Source organism: Ipomoea nil, unplaced genomic scaffold (genome assembly GCF_001879475.1).
Source record: "Ipomoea nil cultivar Tokyo-kokei standard unplaced genomic scaffold, Asagao_1.1 scaffold2791, whole genome shotgun sequence".
In the NCBI taxonomy this organism is placed as follows: Eukaryota; Viridiplantae; Streptophyta; class Magnoliopsida; order Solanales; family Convolvulaceae; genus Ipomoea; species Ipomoea nil.
In genome coordinates, this window is record NW_017619219.1 from 222944 (window position 1) to 242984 (window position 20041).

Below are 20041 nucleotides of genomic sequence, written 5' to 3' on the forward strand. Positions count from 1 at the left end.
CGTTCATCAATCGAGGCACACGAGTGCGCCACGAATCAATAAAACGAGGGGTTAAGAAATCAGCACATTGTACCAGTGGGCGCGAGGTGGGCGGTCGTCAGCCTGCCAAGCTCCTGTCAGGGACCCGTCAAGGTCCCGCCAAGGTCCCGTTGGGGACCCGCGGGAAGGTGACTAGGAAGAGTGAATTTCTTCGGGAATAATCCCAAGAATGCACCGATTCAAGTCCCGACAAGCCCCATGCCCATGTGCACAATAAAAAGGTACTCGAATACATAGGATGACCCATCGTACAGTTTTATTGATCCTTAAGTACGAGTTATAGATGAGTCAAGACTCTCGCATTTTCTTTCGGTTCAGTAGGTCGGGTCCGGTTTCCAATTTAGCAACCTTGTCACCTTCACCGGGAAGTTGGTTATAAGCCAACTTTGTCTTTTCCTTGCTTGATTGATGACAGGCCTTCTTGGTTTTTCTTGGAGTTTGGCTTGTCGCTCGTTCTTTGTTCAATCCTTTGGTGACCAAGTGCTTGGTGATGCGTTTCTCTTCTTTGGAATGCATTTGATTGACTGCCTTTTGACGTCGCATGGTGTTTTGGCGATTTTGTGTGTTACATGTACTTCTTACGGTGCCTTAAAACCATCAAGGTCCTTGTTCCAAGGTAAGGCCCTTATTGCCGGGAGGCTCTAGTTGTATGATACTTCTATGCGTCTGTGTAAATCTTGCATTGCACTCCGTATAGGTAATGCCTCCAAATTTTCAGTGCGAATACGATGGCGGCTAGCTCGAGGTCGTGGGTGGGGTATTTTCTTCGTGGGTTTTGAGTTGCCTAGATGCGTATGCTATTACCTTGCCTTTTTGCATTAGCACGCACCCCAATGCCTTTTTGGACGCGTCACTGAAGACCTCGAACCCATCCACCCCGGAGGGGATGGCTAGTACGGGTGCCGTGGTTAAGTTATCCTTCAATTCCTGAAAGGCTGCGACGCAGTTGTCGTCCCATCGGAAAGGGGTCTCCTTTTTCATGAGTTTAATGAGAGGTTTGGGCTATCTTGGTAAAGTCGGGTACAAACCTCCTGTAGTAGTCAGCCAAGCCCAAGAAGCTTCGGGCCTCTGAAAGTGAGTTCGGTGTGGACCATTCCTTAACGGCCTGGGCTTTGGTGGGGTCTAGCTTAATTCCTTCTTTGGTTATTACGTGGCCCAGGAAGGTCACGCTGTCTTTCCAGAATTCGCATTTGGAGAACTTAGCGTATAGCTGATGCTCTCATAGAGTTTGTAAGGTTATGCGGAGGTGCCTTTCATGTCCTTCCTTGTTTCGGGAGTAGCCTAGGATGTCGTCAGTGAATACAATGATGAAGTCATCCAGGTGGGGTCGGAATACTCGGTTCATGCGGTCCATGGGTGCGGGGTGGAGTCGTCCTTGTAGCCGTGGCCCTAGGTACTCTTAGTTCAACCCCCAGTTGTTGCTCATAAGTTCTTTGTGGACCTATCAAAGATCAACCTCGTGTCTTGAAGTAGAACGAGGCTATCTCTACGTGGCATTCCTCTGGGCATTCTCCAAACCCGAGGATTTTGTTGAAGGTTCGGATTCATTCTTCGAGGAGTGTGGGATCCTTGACTGTCTTCTTATTGGCGCCATGCTGCTGGTATTCAGGGTCAATATTTATTGTAATGATGAGTCAGTGTGCTGCACCCTTACCTTGGTGTGGTAAGCGTAGGGGGAGTTCTTTTAGAGAGGGATAAAGCGAGGGGAGGTTATGTGTAGGTTTCACAATCTCACCGCGCGTCCTAAGATTCCTGAATCCTATGTTCCTTAATACCTAGAGTTCAAGCCTAATGTCCTAAAGTCCGGTCTTAAGAGTCTTATCCTAGGGTCAAACTTAGGCTCTGATACCAACTGTAACACCCCAGATTTTCAAGACATTTAAAACTTATAAAATAAAGGTGAAATCTCATTAAATCCCAAAACATAATACAAGAGTACGGGGTGTCATGCCACACCTGAGCTAGAGAACTCAGGTGCACAGGCTAACTAGCTAACTAATATCCTCAATAATGTAAATGCATAAGCATGGCACGCAGGCCGAAAGGGAAACTATCTACTTCTACGTTCCAAGTTCTACCGCGCTCCAGTGACTTATTCTTCTGTTCCTGAAAGCCAAATATATTTGTTCAGCGAGAGATGCTGGTAACCCACTCCAACGCGTTGAAATACAATACATATAGAGATATATATAGATATACGAAAACCATTTTGAGCATGAAGATATATCCTACGAACTCTAGCTTTTAAAACCGGGAATGACTCGACAGATAAGGCTAGACACAAGCAACAGTTATAACAAGCGTATATAATCCACAACAGGCAAGGCAGATAAAGCTGAGCACAATTAATAATCATAACCCAACATAAACAATCCCCAGCATAAATCCCATAGTCACATCCCCCAAGATACTCATAATCACAACTCATCCATATCTCATCACATAGCACACTTTGTTGGCGCCACAGGACCAATCGCATGCCCCTACATGAGGGTCAGCGCATATAGCTCTGACACCGCCCCGCAGCACCCTGCCCCGTATCGCAACACGGAGGGGTCGATCGCAACCGACCGATGAACCGCAGCTCATCATAATGTTTGATCGCAACAAAACAGTGGACCGCAGCCCAAGAGTATGTCATCTGACCGCAGCCAGGAAAGTATGAACCGCAGCTCATGTAGAAACGTTTGATCGCAACCAAACGGTGGACCGCAGCCCAAGAGTGTAAATCTGACCGCAGCCAGCTTCTGAACCGCAGCTCAGGAATAACCAATCCGATCGCAACCGAATTGGGGTATCATGCACACATAACACATAGCAGGCACAGGCAACCCACATTAACACATTGGGAAGGGGGAGAAAACGTATAACAAAACCTATGCGTGATCCTTCACATACTAAGAATAATCCTAAGGGGTTCATGCTTCTTCCACCTAGGTCAACGGGATACCAATTCAACTAGCATGCAATATATAAGACTCATACAACCTACGAACGGTACCCGAAATATCCAACTAGACATAGGCACGACAGATGGAGTCCGTTGGGACACCACGGGGATCGGTGAAAACATCAAACGGGGAGGCCGGGGTCCCGAATAGGAATTCCCAGCGGGTAGCCGGTGGGTGGGGGGGGGGGGCAACCCGCCGGCTGCCTGCCCGCAGCCGGGACAGCCCTCTTTGACCGCGGGTAGGTGGCGGGTCCCCCACCCCCCCACCTACCCCCCACTGACTCTTTATACACAAAACGCCCCGGGAACCGTTGTGGAACCCGAAACCATGCTTAGACACTTTACAACGCAATTAACGATCAACACGTAGACAATTAACGGATCAAATACGAGAAACGTACGGCACATAACCTATCATGCTTTTCTAAACATAATTGTCACCCAAACATGCGATTTCCCCACCCGATACACCAAGAATAATATCATACGATACAACCTAGGGTTCTAATCACTTTTATACCAACAAGAATACGATTCGTCTTCTAATTACAAGATTCGGTAAGAATATCACATAAGCATCAAGAATGCCATACAATTATCAAGAACGACATATAAACATCAAGAACTCCACATAATCATCAAGAACACCATAATTATCAAGAATCTCCCAATATCAAGATCACCCATGGAATTATCCCATCAATCATCAATAATAATATCACAAATCATCAATACACAATAATATGGGGAAATCCTACGGGGGAAATCATAGCTATGAAAATAGGTTTTGTTGAGACATGGGTTACGTCTTAGCCTTAACTAATTCCTTGGCTATGAAGGGTCTTTCTTTAAGCTTTCTTCTTTCTTGATTTCTCCTAAGGGGATTCTTGGAACTTCTTGTGTCGTGAGAGATTATGGTGGTCAAAGATCTAGGTGCCTCCTATATCCCTATTTATATATTTAAGACTCCTAATTAGGGTCTGAATGGTATGTGTTTACTAATTCTATTCCTTATAGGACTAAGGGCTTATTTTAGCGATAAGGGTCCATGGTCCATAGTGGACCATATTAATTAATTAAAGGGAATCCTAATCGTAGTCTGAATAGTAAAAGGCCTACTTCCTTTATTCCTAATAGATAACTAGGTCTAGGATTCCTAATTAGAATCTGAATAGTAAAGGGTTTACTTTCTTTATTCCTAATAGGCTTAAGACTCTAATTTAGGCAAGGGTCCATGGTTCGTGGTGGACCTTATTAATTAATTAAAGGAAACCTAACCGAATTAAATCATATTTAATTATTATTAACGGGATTAATTAAATAATTAATCCGGGATTGAAGGCCGTAACACGGGGTGTTACAAGGCCTTTCAAGCATCCACCACGAGTTCGCTTCTTGCCGAAGGTAGAACGTAGCCAACTCCACCTTGCGATTCTCCGGGCATACCACAACTTGGAAGATCTTGTCAAACATCCGGATCCACACGTCCAGCATTGCGGGATCTTTTTCACTAGCGAAGATTGGGGGACGGAGACTTGCGACTCGGCGTACTAAGTCCCGATTCCCATTCCGAAGAGGGTGGTTTTTGAAAAGGGCGTTGCTTAGCGTTTGGGTGATTTCCGTCAGTTGATGAAAACTTTGAGCTAACTGTTCACTGGTGACTGCTTCTGAAGACCTTGCACGACGTCACGATGATGCCATCCACGACTTATACAGCAACAGCACGATAACGGGAGGAAACTTAGGGCCCGCACCCTTACCTGGTGGCTTAACTAAAGAGAACCGAAGCTAAAAAGAAAACAAGCACATAAAACACAATAGAAAACAACACAAGAACTCACAACCTCACCATGCGTCCTAAAGTCCTAAGTCCTAAACACTTAGATTCTTACGGTCACCTTAAGGTCTCAAACCACACTTAGCCACTTAGAAAGTCTAGACTTAACTCTTTCCTAGGCTCAAACCTGGCTCTGATACCAACTGTAACACCCCTTAAAAGCAAGCTATTTAAAAGCCTTAAATATACAGATAACTGAACTAAACAACAAACACAACGGAAGACTAAAAGATAAGTTAGATAAACATAAATCCAAGTCACGGGGTGTTATGCAACGCTCACCAAAAAGGATGAACGCTACGGCAATATCTGCATTGTTGACAACTAATCCATAGTCTCAAAAGTCTACAACTAAACTGGCACACAGGCCACAAAACAAGTGGGAGAAGCTACACTAGCAAGCACTAGACTGCACTCGCCTAGACATCACCTGAAAGAACACAATAAAACATGAAACGACGCCCGGTCAGCGAATAATGCTGGTAACCCACCAATACATGAGAAATAACATACATAGATAAGATATAAGTTGTAAAGCCATTTTCGAAACGGAATACATAAGTATATAAGTACAAAACCAAGAGCAATAGTCAACACAAGACTCAACACTCTCAACAAGGTTACAGGAACACATCCCAACCACAAGGATAACCTCAACACAATGGATAAAGACAAGACCGATGGCAACACATACCTAGGCAACTCATGCCTTTGTGCCTACTCACATCACAAGAAGAGAACTCACAACAACGCCTAAACAAGCCCACGTGACATCACCCATCACAAGTTGATATGCTTTCCTTGTGGCCGGTTCGAACCTTATGGCTACCCCCAACCTTATGTCTAGTTCCAACCTTATGGCTACCCCCAACCTTATGTCTAGTTCCAACCTTTACCTCTAGGACCCCTGTACACCAAGTCCAACCTTTTCCCTCCTAGGACCGTCGTCCCCTCTCCAACAGATCTCAAATAGAACCACCAATTTCATAGTACACGAGGGTACCGATCACACACACGACAACACATGCCACCCAAGAATCATGTGAACCTTACACAAAGGTCACAACACCATAATCACGTCACGCCCACCACGAGGACCGCTGCAATACCTAGGTGACTACTGTCTCATACCACTAATCGTGCAATCCAGGTAAAGCCACACACGCGTCACACCACAACAGGAATCAATCAACGGATCACAACGAAGATATGAAACCATACTCAATCAAGGAATGGGTCACAGCCCAACAACAACAACGATGAATAACAGAAGTTATCATCAACCAACAGGAAGGTACAAACAACTCACACGCTAGCACTTAAACATCGAACTAGCATGCTTATCAAACGGGTAAACAAAAGATAGTTCCTAAGATCACACAAGACTCATCACGGTTCAACGAAACACAATGTTGAGCACTTAGCACGATTCAAGACACCAAAAACCTACCTGGATACCTACCATATAGTTCTAGACATACGAAACATCAAGAAGACACTCAAATAGTTCCACAAAAGAACAACGGGAACTCAAAAGACCAAATACTGAGTTAAAAGAATCACGGGGAATAAATCCCATCACAACATCAGCATGTTCCCCGCGGGTGGACCCACGGGTAGGCTCCCACCCGTGGTTCCGCCGGCGGGTACACACCCACGAGGCCACTGTACCCCGCGGGTTGGTGGCGGGTTGGAGCTCTACCCGTCGTTCCGCCCGCGGGTACGTTTACCTGCACAAATAATCCCTTCGGGGATTTTCAACTCCAAGCTCAAATTCAAGTCCAAAACATGCCAAATCTCACCAAACAAAGTGACATGAATATAAGGAAATGCCAAGCAATGGCACAAATGAACCCTAAACACAAGCTCTAGATATGCATTTTCACAAGATAATGCATAAACACTCTCATTTCATAGCAAAACACATGTAGAATCCAAGAAATCACATATAGGTAAGCAAAATAGGTTTTGTAGAGCATGGGTTACCTCTTGTAGACTAAAAGACTTCACTTTACACCTCAACAAGCTCCCCACAAGGCTTGCTTTGCAAATCCACTTAAAGATCAAACCAAAAGATCATAAAGATCCTACTTTTAAGAAAAAGACATCTAAGATGGAACCAAAATACAAGATGGACTTAGATCTTATCCTCCCAGATGCCCAAATAGGTGAAAGGTTAAATCTTGGAATCAAATCTTGAAGTCTTGGCAAGGTCTCAACTTAGCTTGGAGGAAAAGATACTCACCTTTCTAGAGATAAGGTAGAGCTAAAGTTTTAGAAAGTGTAAAGGATGAAATGAAGATGTCTTCTAGGTTAGGTTACAATACTAACACTTGGTGAAAGGTCAAGAATACCCTTACTAACATTAGAAAGTGTAAGGAACAAGGGAACTCCCTTCAAAGCTCAAGGTACAATATTACTTTGAAGTTGACTAGTCAAATACTAGTCCTCAAGTATTAAAGATCAAGATTTTGGGAATTAATTCCTCAATTGAAATAGGATTAATAACACAATTAATCCATGGATTGAATGTGGATTAACTCCTAATCTTGTCTACAAGCTGGCCTTTCAAGCATCCACCACTAGTTCGCTTCTTGCCGAAGGTAGAACGTATCCAACTCCACCTTGCGATTCTCCGGGCATACCACAACTTGGAAGATCTTGTCAAACATCCGGATCCACACGTCAAGCATTGCGGGATCTTTTTCACTGGCGAAGATCGGGGGACGGAGACTTGCGACTCGGCATACTACGTCCCGATTCCCATTCCGAAGAGGGTGGTTGTTAAGAAGGGCGTTGCTTAGCGTTTGGGTGATTTGCGTCAGTTGATGAAAACTTTGAGCTAACTGTTTACTGGTGATTGCTTCTGAAAACCTTGCATGACGTCACGATGATGCCATCCTCGACTTGTACAGCAACACCAAGATAACAGGAGGAAACTTAGGGCCCGCACCCTTACCTGGTGGCTTAACTAAAGAGAATCGAAGCTAAAAAGAAAACAAGCACTTAAAACACAACAGAAAACAACACAAGAACTCACAACCTCACCATGCGTCCTAAAGTCCTAAGTCTTAAACACTTATATTTTTACGGTCACCTTAAGGTCTCAAACCACACTTAGCCACTTAGAAAGTCTAGACTTAACTCCTTCCTAGCCTCAACACTGGTTCTGATACCAACTGTAACACCCCTTAAAAGCAAGCTATTTAAAAGCCTTAAACATACAGGTAACTGAACTAAACAACAAACACAACGGAAGACTACAAGATAAGTTAGATAAACATAAATCCAAGTCACGGGGTGTTATGCCACGCTCACCGAAAAGGATGAACGCTACGGTAATATCTGCATTGTTGACAACTAATCCATAGTCTCAAAACTCTACAACTAAACTGGCACACAGGCCACAAAACAAGTGGGAGAAGCTACACTAGCAAGCACTAGACTGCACACTCGCCTAGACATCACCTGAAAGAACACAATAAAACATGGAACGACGCCCGGTCAGCAAATAATGCTGGTAACCCACCAATACATGAGAAATAACATACATAGATAAGATATAAGTTGTAAAGCCATTTTCGAAACGGAATACATGAGTATATCAGTACAAAACCAAGAGCAATAGTCAACATAAGACTCAACACTCTCAACAAGGATACGGGAACACATCCCAACCACAAGGATAACATCAACACAAAGGATAAAGACAAGACCGATGGCAACACATACCTATGCAACTCATGCCTTTGTGCCTACACACGTCACAAGAAGAGAACTTACAACAACGCCTACACAAGCCCTCGTGACATCACCCATCACGAGTTGATATGCTTTCCTTATGCCCGGTTCCAACCTTATGGCTACCCCCAACCTTATGTCTAGTTCCAACCTTATGGCTACCCCCAACCTTATGTCTAGTTCCAACCTTTACCTCCAGGACCCCTGTACACCAAGTCCAACCTTTTCCTTCCGAGGACTGTCGTCCCCTCTCCAACAGATCTCAAACAGAACCACCGATTTCATAGTACACGAGGGTACCGATCACACACACGACAACACATGCCACCCAAGAATCATGTGAACCTTACACAAAGGTCACAACTCCATAATCACGTCACGCCCACCACGAGGACCGCTGCAATACCTTGGTGACTACTGTCTCATACCACTAATCGTGCATTCTAGGTAAAGCCACACACGCGTCACACCACAACAGGAATCAATCAACGGATCACAACGAAGATATGAAACCATACTCAATCAAGGAATGGGTCACAGCCCAACAACAACAACGATGAATAACACAAGTTATCATCAACCAACAGGAAGGTACAAACAACTCACACGCTAGCATTTAAACATCAAACTAGCATGCTTATCAAATGGGTAAACAAAAGATAGTTCCTAAGATCACACAAGACTCATCACGGTTCAACGAAACACAATGTTGAACACTTAGCATGATTCAAGACACCAAAAACCTACATGGATACCTACCATATAGTTCTAGACATACGAAACATCAAGAAGACACTCAAATAGTTCCACAAAAGAACAACGGGAACTCAAAAGACCAAATACCGAGTTAAAAGAATCACGGGGAACAAATCCCATCACAACATCAGCATGTTCCCCGCGGGTGGACCCACGGGTAGGATCCCACCCGTGGTTCCGCCGGCGGGTACACACCCACGAGGCCACTGTAACCCGCGGGTGGGTGGCGGGTTGGAGCTCTACTCGTCGTTCCGCCCGCGGGTACGTTTAACTGCACAAATAATCCCTTCGGGGATTTTCAACTCCAAGCTCAAATTCAAGTCCAAAACATGCCAAATCTCACCAAATATAACAAAGTGACATGAATCAAAGGAAATGCCAACCAATGGCACAAATGAACCCTAAACACAAGCTCTAGATATGCATTTTCACAAGATAATGCATAAACACTCTCATTTCATAGCAAAACACATGTAGAATCCAAGAAATCACATATAGGTAAGCAAAATAGATTTTGTAGACCATGGGTTACCTCTTGTAGACTAAAGACTTCACTTTAAACCTCAACAAGCTCCTCACAAGGCTCACCTTCCAAACCCATTTCAAGAACATACCTAAATTTCATAAAGATCCTATCTTTAAGAAAAGACACCTTAGATAAAACCAAAAATACAAGATGAACTTAGATCTTACCGTGACACCCCAAAAATCCAAATTCAATCCATGGATTAATTGAGTAATTAATCCTATTTTAATTGAGGAATTAATTCCTAAATATCCTGTTTTTTAATACTTGAGGACTAGTATTTGACTAGTCAATTCCAAAGTTAAAGTTGTACCTTGAGCTTTGAAGGGAGTTCCATTGTTCCTTACACTTTCTAAAGTTAGTAAGGGTATTCTTGACCTTTCACCTAGTGTTAGTATTGTAACCTAACCTAGAAGACATCTTCATTCTACCCCTTACACTTTCTAAAATATTATCTCTACATTCTCTTTAGAAAGGTGAGTAGCTTGTCCTCCAAGCTAAGTTGAGACCTTGCCAAGATTTCAAGATTTGCTTCCAAGATTCAACCTTTCACCTATTTGGGCATCTAAGAGGGTAAGATCAAAGTCCATCTTATGTTTTTGGTTCCATCTTAGGTGTCTTTTTCTTAAAGGTAGGATCTTTATGATCTTTTGGTTTGCTCTTGAAGTGGGTTTGGAAAGTAAGCCTTGTGAGGAGCTTGTTGAGGTTTAAAGTGAAGTCTGTTAGTCTACTAGAGGTAACCCATGCTCTACTAAAACCTAATTTGCTTACCTATATGTGATTTCTTGGATTCTACTTGTGTTTTGCTATGAAATGTGAGTGTTTATGCATTTGTCTTATGAAAATGCATATCTAGAGCTTTTGTTTAGGGTTCTTTTGTGTCATTGCTTGGCATTTCCTATGATTCAAGTCATTTTGTTGTATTGGGTGAGATTTGGCATGTTTTGGACTTGAATTTGAGCTTGGAGTTGAAAATCCCTGAAGGGATTGTTTTGTACAGGTGTATGTACTCGCGGGCAGAACGACAGGTCGAGCTCCACCCGCCGCCCACCCGCGAGGAACATGTAGCCGGTGGTTAGTGTACCCGCGGGCGGAACCACGGGTGGGAGCCTACCCGTGGGTTCACCCGAGGGGAACACTGTGGTGTTTGCTTGGGATTTGTTCCCCGTGATTCTTTTGACTCGTTATTTTGTCTTTGGACTTCCCGATGTTCTTTTGTGGAACTATTTGAGTGTCTTCTTGATGTTTCGTATGTCTAGAACTATTTGGTAGGATTCTATGTAGGACTTTGGTGTCTTGAATCGTGCTAAGTGTTCAACATCGTGTTTCGTTGAACCTTGAAGTGTCTTGTGTGTTCCTCGGCACTACCTTTGGTTTGTCCATTTGATAAGCATGCTAGTTTGGTATCTAAATGCTAGCGTGTGTGTTGTTTGTACCTTCCGGTTTGGTTGATGATAACTTGTGTTATTCATCGTTGTTGTTGTTGGGCTGTGACCCATTCCTTGATTGAGTATGTTTCATACCTTCATTGTGATCCGTTGACTGATTCTTGTTGAGGTGTGATGCGTGTGTGGCTTTACCTGGATTGCACGATTAGTGGTATGGGAAACTAGTCACCAAGGTATTGCAGCGGTCCTCGTGGTGGCCGTGGCGTGATTATGGAGCTGTGGCCTTTGTGTAAGGTTCACGTTTTTGGGGAATAACAGGTGTTATCCAGGGCATGTGTTGCCATGTGTGTGTACGATACCTCGTGTACTATGAAATCGGTGGTCTTGTTGGAGGGACTGTCGGAGGGGGAACGACGGTTCCCGGGGGAATAAGGTTGGACTTAGAGTACAGGGGTCCTGGAGGTAAAGGTTGGAACAAGATATAAGGTTGGGGGTAGCCATAAGGTTGGAACAGTGCATAAGGAAGGCATATGAACTCGTGATGTGTGATGTCACGAGGGGTTGTGTAGCCGTGGTTGTGTCTTCTCTCTTGCGACGTGTGTAGTCACAAAGGCATGTGTTGCCTATGCATGTGTTGCCATTTGTCGTGTCTTTATCTTTGAGTTGTTGTTGTCCTTTGTGGTCTTGAGATGTGTTCCCGTGTTATCTTTGAGAGTAATGAGTCTTGAGTTGGTGTTTACTCTCGGTTTTACACTTATATATATGTATTCAGTTTCGAAATGATTTTGTATACATATCCTATCTATGTATGATACATAATAGGTATTGGCGGGTTACCAGCATTATCGCTGACCGGGGGTCGTCCCATGTTTATCTTTGTGTTCTTTCAGGTGATGTCTAGACGAGCGCGATGTCTAGTGGCTGATAGTTTAGTGTCTTTTTCCTTGCTTTGTGGCCTGTGAGCCGTTGTAGTGATAGACTTATGAGTTTGGGATAGTTGTGTACACAATGCAGATTCGACCGCCGTAGCGTTTATCATTGTTGGTAAACGTGGCATAACACCCCTATTTTGGATTTGTTTTATCCAGTTACCTTTTTATCTTCCGCTGTGCTAGTGTTTTGTTGTGTTATCTGCATGCGTTAAGGCCTTTTATATATAGCATGTTTGGGGGGTATTACAGTTGGTATCAGAGCCTTGGTTTGAGCCTAGGAAGAGTTAAGTCTAGACTTTCTAAGTGGTTGAGTGTGGTTTGAGACCTCTAAGCGACCTTAAGAAGCTAAGTGTTAGGCTTAGGGCGTTAGGTTGCGCGGTGAGCTGTGTGTTGTTTTCTGTTCTTTGCTTGTTTGCTATCTTTTGGTAACCGTGTTGTTGTAGCAGAAGTTTGCGATGCCTCCTCGTCAGTGTGTCGTGACGTTTGAAGACGTGATTAAGAAATCTCGGTTGTCCGAATCTAGTAACGCTTCTGGGGTTATTAAGCAGTGGATCCGGAGTGGCACGTCCACAAAAGTAAGTCCTAGTGGAGCTACCTTATCGACATCTCGAGGTTTAAGAAAGAATGGGAGAATAGAGGCTCATCATCCGACGGTAGGGTCACCCCAAGAGAAAACGCTTACCTTAAGTGAAATTCGAACAAGTGACAGCGATGTTGTAGTGGGAACCTTCCTCGTGCAATCTGTCCCGGCAACAATCTTGTTCAATTCAAGAGCATCTAAACCATTCGTGTCACCCGGACTCGTGACGAAGTTGGGTTTATCCGGGGGCACTGGAGTGAAGATTAACGTAAAAGTACCGTCGGGAGAGGTTAGGGTATGTGACCGTCTCTTCGAGGGAATCAAGATCAACATCAAGGGAGAAGAGTTTCCCAGCTACCTGATCCAGTATGACTTGGACGGGATAGATGTGGTCTTAGGTATGGATTGGTTGGGGCGGTTTAGAGCCCAAATTCTGTGCAAGGATCAGAAGGTGGTGCTACGAGGACCCAATGGAAAAAGGGTATCTTATCGGGGAAGGACGGAAGAACCCGGGATTAAGCTAGTGTCTATGATGAAGATGAAGAGGTACTTGGAGAAAGGCAATGATTTATACTTGTGTTCAGTCGAGAACTTGAAGGCAAAAGGGGAGGTAGCTCAGACCATACCCGTCATCCGTGAGTTTCTTGATGTTTTTCCAGAAGAAATACCGGGCATTCCTCCTACAAGAGAAGTAGAATTCTCAGTGGATCTTATGCCGGGCACTGCACCCATTTCTAAGGCCCCATACCGGTTGGCAACGACAGAGATGCAAGAGCTGAAGATCCAATTGCAAGAACTTCTAGACAAGGGTTATATCCGGCCATGTACATCGCCGTGGGGAGCTCTGGTGTTGTTTGTAAAGAAGAAGGACGGTAGTATGAGATTGTGTATCGACTACCAGGAGCTGAATCAAGTCACCATCAAGAATAAGTACCCTCTTCCAAGAATCGACGATTTGTTTGATCAACTCCGTGGCGCAGGAGTGTTTTCCAACGTTGACTTGAGGTCGGGGTATCATCAGATAAAGGTGGCTGACAAGGATATTCCTAAGACCGCATTTCGGACTCGGTACGGTCACTACGAGTTTACAGTTATGCCGTTCGGTTTGACTAACGCCCCTGCAGTTTTTATGGACTTGATGAACAGGGTGTTCAAACCCCCACCTCGATGATTTCGTGATTGTATTCATCGACGATATCCTGGTTTATTCAAAGGATAAGGAGGAGCATGTTGGACACCATCGGACGGTACTTCAGATCTTGAGAGAAAAGTAGCTGTACGCCAAGTTTTCTAAGTGCGAGTTTTGGAAAGAGAGTGTGACATTTCTAGGCCACGTGATTGATAGTAGTAGGATTTCTGTGGATCCCGACAAGATACGGGCAGTGAAAGATTGGACTATACCTACATCAGTGACAGAAGTAAGAAGCTTTCATGGTTTGGCGGGTTATTACAGAAGGTTCGTGTGACAGCCTAAAAATCCACATTCAATCCATGGATTAATTGAGTAATTAATCATATTTCATTTGAGTAATTAATTCCTAAAATCCTGATTTTTAATACTCAAGGACTAGTATTTGACTAGTCAACTTCAAAGTTATGTTGTACCTTGAGCTTTGAGGAGAGTTCCCTTGTTACTTACACTTTCTAAATGTTAGTAAGGGTATTCTTGACTTTTCACCAAGAGTTACTATTGTAACCTAACCTAGAAGACTTCTTCATTTCATTCCTTACACTTCCTAGAATATTAGCTCTACCTTCTCTCTAGAAAGGTGAATAGCTTTTCTTCCAAGCTAAGTTGAGACCTTGTTAAGATTCCAAGATTTGCTTCCTAGATTCAACCTTTCACCTATTTGGGCATCTAGGAGGGTAAGTTCTAAGTCCATCTTGTGTTTTTGGTTCGATCTTAGATGTCTTTTTCTTAAAGGTAGGATCTTTATGATCTTTTGGTTTGATCTTGAAGTGGGTTTGGAAAGTAAGCCTTGTGAGGAGCTTGTTGAGGTGTAAAGTGAAGTCTGTTGGTCTACAAGAGGTAACACATGCTCTACAAAACCTATTTTGCTTACCTATATGTGATTTCTTGGATTCTACATGTGTTTTGCTATGAAATGTGAGTGTTTATGCATTTGTCTTGTGAAAATGCATATCAAGAGCTTGTGTTTAGGGTTCTTTTGTGCCATTGCTTGCCATTTCCTATGATTCAAGTCATTTTGTTGTATTGGGTGAGATTTCGCATGTTTTGGACTTGAATTTGAGCTTGGAGTTGAAAATCCCCGAAGGGATTATTTTGGACACAAGGGCGTACCCGCGGGCGGAACGACGGGGAGAGCCCTACCGCGGCCCCACCCGCTGGAACGAGGCTTGTGGGTGTTAGTACACGAGGGCAGGACCACAGGTAGGGGCCTACCCGTGTGTCCACCCGCGGGGTACATGTTGGTGTTTGTTTGGGATTTGTTCCCCTCGATTCTTTTGACTCAGTATTTGGTATTTTGACTTCCCGATGTTCCTGTGAGGAACTATTTGAGTATCTCCTTGATGTTTCGTATGTCTAGAACTATATGGTAGGAAGCCATGTAGGTATTTGGTGTCTTGAACCGTGCTAAGTGTTCAACATTGTGTTTCGTTGGACCGTGAGGTGTCTTGTGTGTTCCTCGGAACTATCTTTGGCTTCCCCGTTGATAAGCATGCTAGTTCGGTGTCTAAATGCTAGCATGTGTGTTGTTTGTACCTTCTGATTGGTTGATGATAACTTGTGTTATTGTTGTTGGGCTGTGACCCATTCCTTGATTGAGTGTGTTTCATACCTTCGTTGCAATCCGTTGATTGATTCCTGTTGAGGTGTGGTGTGTGTGGCTTTACCTGGATTGCACGATTAGTGGCATGGGACACTAGTCACGAAGGTATTGCAGCGGTCCTCGTGGTGGCCGTGACGTGATTATGGAGTTGTGGCCTAAGTGATGGGTCCACGTATTTCTTGGGAAAGCATGTGTTGCCGTGTGTGTGTACGGTACCTTGTGTACTATGAAATTGGTGGCTTTGTTGGTGGCTTGTTGGTGGGGGACGACGGTCCCGGAGGTAAAAGGTTGGACTAAGAAGTACAGGGGTCCTAGAGGTAATGGTTGGAAAGAAGATACATTGTTGGGGGTAGCCATAAGGTTGGAATAGGGCATAAGGCAGGCATACCAACTCGTGATGGGTGATGTCGCGAGGGCTATTGTAGCCAGTGTTGTGTGATCTTATCATGTGACGTGTGTAGTCATAAAGGCAGGTGTGACCTTGGCATGTGTTGCCAGTTGTGTGTGTCTTGTTCTTTCGTGTGGTACTTGTCGGGTTGCGGTCTATTGAGTGATGATAGATCGTGCCTTAACTCTTTGGTGAGGCGTGTTGCTCTTGTGGTCTTGGGATGTGTTCCTGTGTTGCTTGTAAGAGTGTTGTGTCTTATGTTGGCTTTGACTCTTGGTTTTGAACTTATATATATGTATTCCGTTTCGAAATAATTTTATACATATACCATATCTATGTATGATACTTAATGGTATTGGTGGGTTACCAGCATTATTCGCTGACCGGGCGTCGTCCCATGTTTATCTTTGTGTTCTTACAGGTGATGTCTAGTCGAGCGCGATGTCTAGTGCCCGATAGAGTAGTACCTTTCCCTTGTTGTATGGCCTGTGAGCCGATTTGGTTGTTTTTAGACTTATGAACTCTTAGATAGATGTATACCATGCAGATTTTGGCCGTAGCGCTTGCCGTGTTGTTAAGCGTGGCATAACACCCCCGTTTGGATTCCTTGTTATCCAGTTATCCAGTTATCTTTTCTTCCGCTGTGCTAGTATTTTGTTTTGATATCTGCATGCGTTAAGGCTTTTCTATAGCTTGTTTTGGGGGGGGGGGGGGGGTGTTACAATTGGTATTAGAGCCTAGGTTTGAGCCTAGGATGAGTTAAGTCTAGACTTTCTAAGTGGTTAAGTGTGTTTTGAGACCCTTAATCGACCCTAAGAAGCTAAGTGTTAGGCTTAGGACTCTAGGTTGCGCAGTGAGTTGTGTGTTGCTTTCTGTTCCTTTGCTTGTTTGCTTTCTTTTCGTAATCGTGTTGTTGTTGTAGAAGTTGCGATACCTCCTCTCGCGCGCACCCCGGAGACCCCGACCAATAAGCAGCTCACTCAGAACCTTCATCAGCTGACTCAGACCATGCAGACGCTCAGTGAAGCTCTGTTGAACAACAATCACGCTGTGCCGCCTCCTCCGCCTGCTGGGCACCGTGATGTAGGTCGTTTAGTGTCGGGACATCGGCCGCCAACCTTCGCTGGCGAGGAAGACCCGGTAGTCTTACTTCTGCCATGAAGCGGACTTGTGGTGGGTCCATGAAGGCCCGACTCTCCTTGAAGAACCAGAGTTCGACTGGACCGCGCTCAAGGACAGAATGCGCGAGAGGTTTTTCCCGGCACATGTGCGCGCAGCCATGTATGAAGAGTTTCTCCACCTACAGCAAGGATCCATGTCTGTGGTTAAATACCACAAGAGGTTCTTGGAGCTGGCACGTTTTGCGAGGATGCTTGTGCCTTCAGAACTCTATAAAGTCGAGAAATTCGTGGCCGGTCTGAACTATGAGGCGCGAAAAGCTTTGACTGTGAGTAGGCAAAGTTCTCTTAAGGACGCTTACGTGTGTGCCGCAGATCTGTATCGCGTACAGCAGCTTCAGAAAGGATCGTACGAGCAAGCTAGAAAATGGACTGACGGCGGAGGATCTTCTTCCTTTAAGAAGCCAAGACCGAGTTTCCCGGACAAGTATGTGTCATCTTCGTCTCAAGGACCAAAAAGGATGGAGCAAGGGGATCAAGCTAAGTTGTTTCCGTGCCGAAGGTGTGGTAAGGTGCACGCGGGCCAAGATTTTCATGGCCAGGCATTTAGGTGTTTCCGATGCGGAGATCGAGGTCACAAGATCGCAGAGTGTCCCCAGCTTGCCGGTCAGAGAGTGTTGCCGCCACCCCTGGGAGCCGGAGGAGCGTCGGGAGTTAGTTCGGGTCGCGGAGCAGTTGGAGCTAGGCCACCTGGGAGGGTTTTCGTGATGGCGCGTTCACAGGCGGAGTTGGAGGGTTTGGTGGAAGAGGAGTCGGCAGGTAACCCTTTCTTCTAGCCTATCCATGTTTTTGCGATCATCGTGTTTTTTGTTGCCTTGAGTGTTATCTCGTGTTTCGTAGTTGTCTTTTGCTTGGCAATCCTTGGCATGCTTTCCTTGATAGTAATTCTGTTGGAGCTTAGTATAAATTCTTCTTGCTTAGTGACTCCTTTAGTTGGCGCCTAAGTCTTGTTGTGAAGTAGTCATCTAGCTTTGGAATGTCTTGTGTTTGGGCCAATTCTATAATCCCCACACTTGGTTGTTCTTACAACAATTCCTTGTGAGTTTCCTAAATTTTCCAAGTATTCTTTTAATTTGGAAATAGCAAAATTCTTGCCAAAATTCCTTCTTGTGTATCTTAAAAATCTAGCCTAATGTTTAATTGTAACCTTTGAATTTCAAACCCGAGCCTATTCTTTATCAACCCAACTTCTAAACCACTTGAGCCAATTATCTTTCTTGGAACCTAACCAATTTTAATTCCATCTAAACTATAAATTCCCACTTTACCCAAAATCCCCAAATTAAATCATCTTTTCCCCAAATTTCTCCCAAATCCCTAAAATCCCAAATTCTCTCTTCTTCTTATTTTCTCTTTCCTACCCGTGAGAACCATTAAACCCCATCCCCAACACCAACCCGTCGCCCCACCACCGCCGAACCACCGCCACACCGCCGTCGTCGTTCGCCGGAGCCGCCGCCGCCAACCTGCTGTGTACCGCGTCACTGAGAGCAGCCGCGAGAGAGAGAGAGAGCTCGAGAGAGAGAGGGAGAGGCAGCGTGAGTGAGAGGAAGAAGTTGTGGGCACCTTTTGTTGAGCTTTGGGTCATCTCCTACCATGCCTAGAAGGTCAAGCTTGGCAAGAAAAGCGGAATGGGTGGATACCCACTACCTTGTCCTTGAAGGTAAAGCTTTTGATCCGGAATCTTTTTCTAGTTCCTTGTTGGATATGCTTAGGTATCAAGGTTTGTTGGATGGGTTTCTCTCCATAAGGGACGAGACTTACCCGAGTTTGGTGAAAGAGTTTTACCGTCACATGGTTGTGACGAAGGAGGGTGGAAGGCTTGAGATCACCTCTTAGGTGAGAGGTGTAAAGGTTGTGTTTTCTGATAAGAGGTTGGCACAACTGTTGAGTTTTTCTGCTACCGGAGTGGCTCAGTACAGTGGTCATTCTTGGATTAGTACGGATACCATGGGGTACCGTGACTACTTGAGCTACACCTTAGGCCGTACGAGTGGTTTCACTCAAGCCTCTAGGCCGGAGAAGATGTGGTTTCCTGCAGAGCAAAGGATCTTGGTGATGTTGGTGTCGGACTGTTTGTTGCCGAACAATAACAAGAGCAAGTTGTTGGGTAAGTTGGAGTGCACTTTTGCTTTTTGTCTAAAGAGTATGGTTAAGTTCAACTTGCCTGCTTTGATGTTGCAACACATGGTGTTTTGCCGGGATCACAATCGGAAGAGTTTGCCTTACGGGATGGTGTTGAGCTGGATCTTGGTTAGGAAGGGCGTCAGTGTGGATGGTTGTCTTCCTAAGGCTGTGGGAAAGCTAGTGTTGGATACCACCAACCTTCGGAGTTGTAACCTGTTTCAGTTGGATGATGGTGAGTACATCACGCTTGAAGAAGTGGCAAGGAAAGCCCCTGATGAACGGGCCGAGTTGGCAGCTGAGCTTGGAATCCAAGCTGGGAAGTTGAGCCTCGCTGTTCAAAGTTTGGGAGGTGATGAGGAAGCCGAAGATGAAGCCGACCTTAATGATGTGGTGGGAGTGCCAGAAGCCGTTGAAGCTGAAGAAAGCGACTCGGAGAGCGAAGAGAACCGACAAAGAAGAGAAGCTCGCACCAAGAGGGAGTACGACCCCACGTCGCATGAAGAGCGTGTTGTTGCTTTGCTTCGTCAGCAAAACCGCATGATCAAGGAGGGCTTTGCCTACATGAAGATGCAGTTCGTCGCTGTGCACAACCGGATAGACAAGATCGAAGCCAGCTCGAGTCGTAGAGGAGAAGATGAGGAAGAGTCCGAGGACTCGGAGAGTGTGTAACAACCCCGAATTTCAACAATTTTTAAAACTTAATTTATAGGGATAAACCGTCTAAACATCAACATAAGAACATCGGAAGCTAACTACATAAATTCGGGAGATGTTATGCCACACCTATATCAAACATAGGTGCTACGG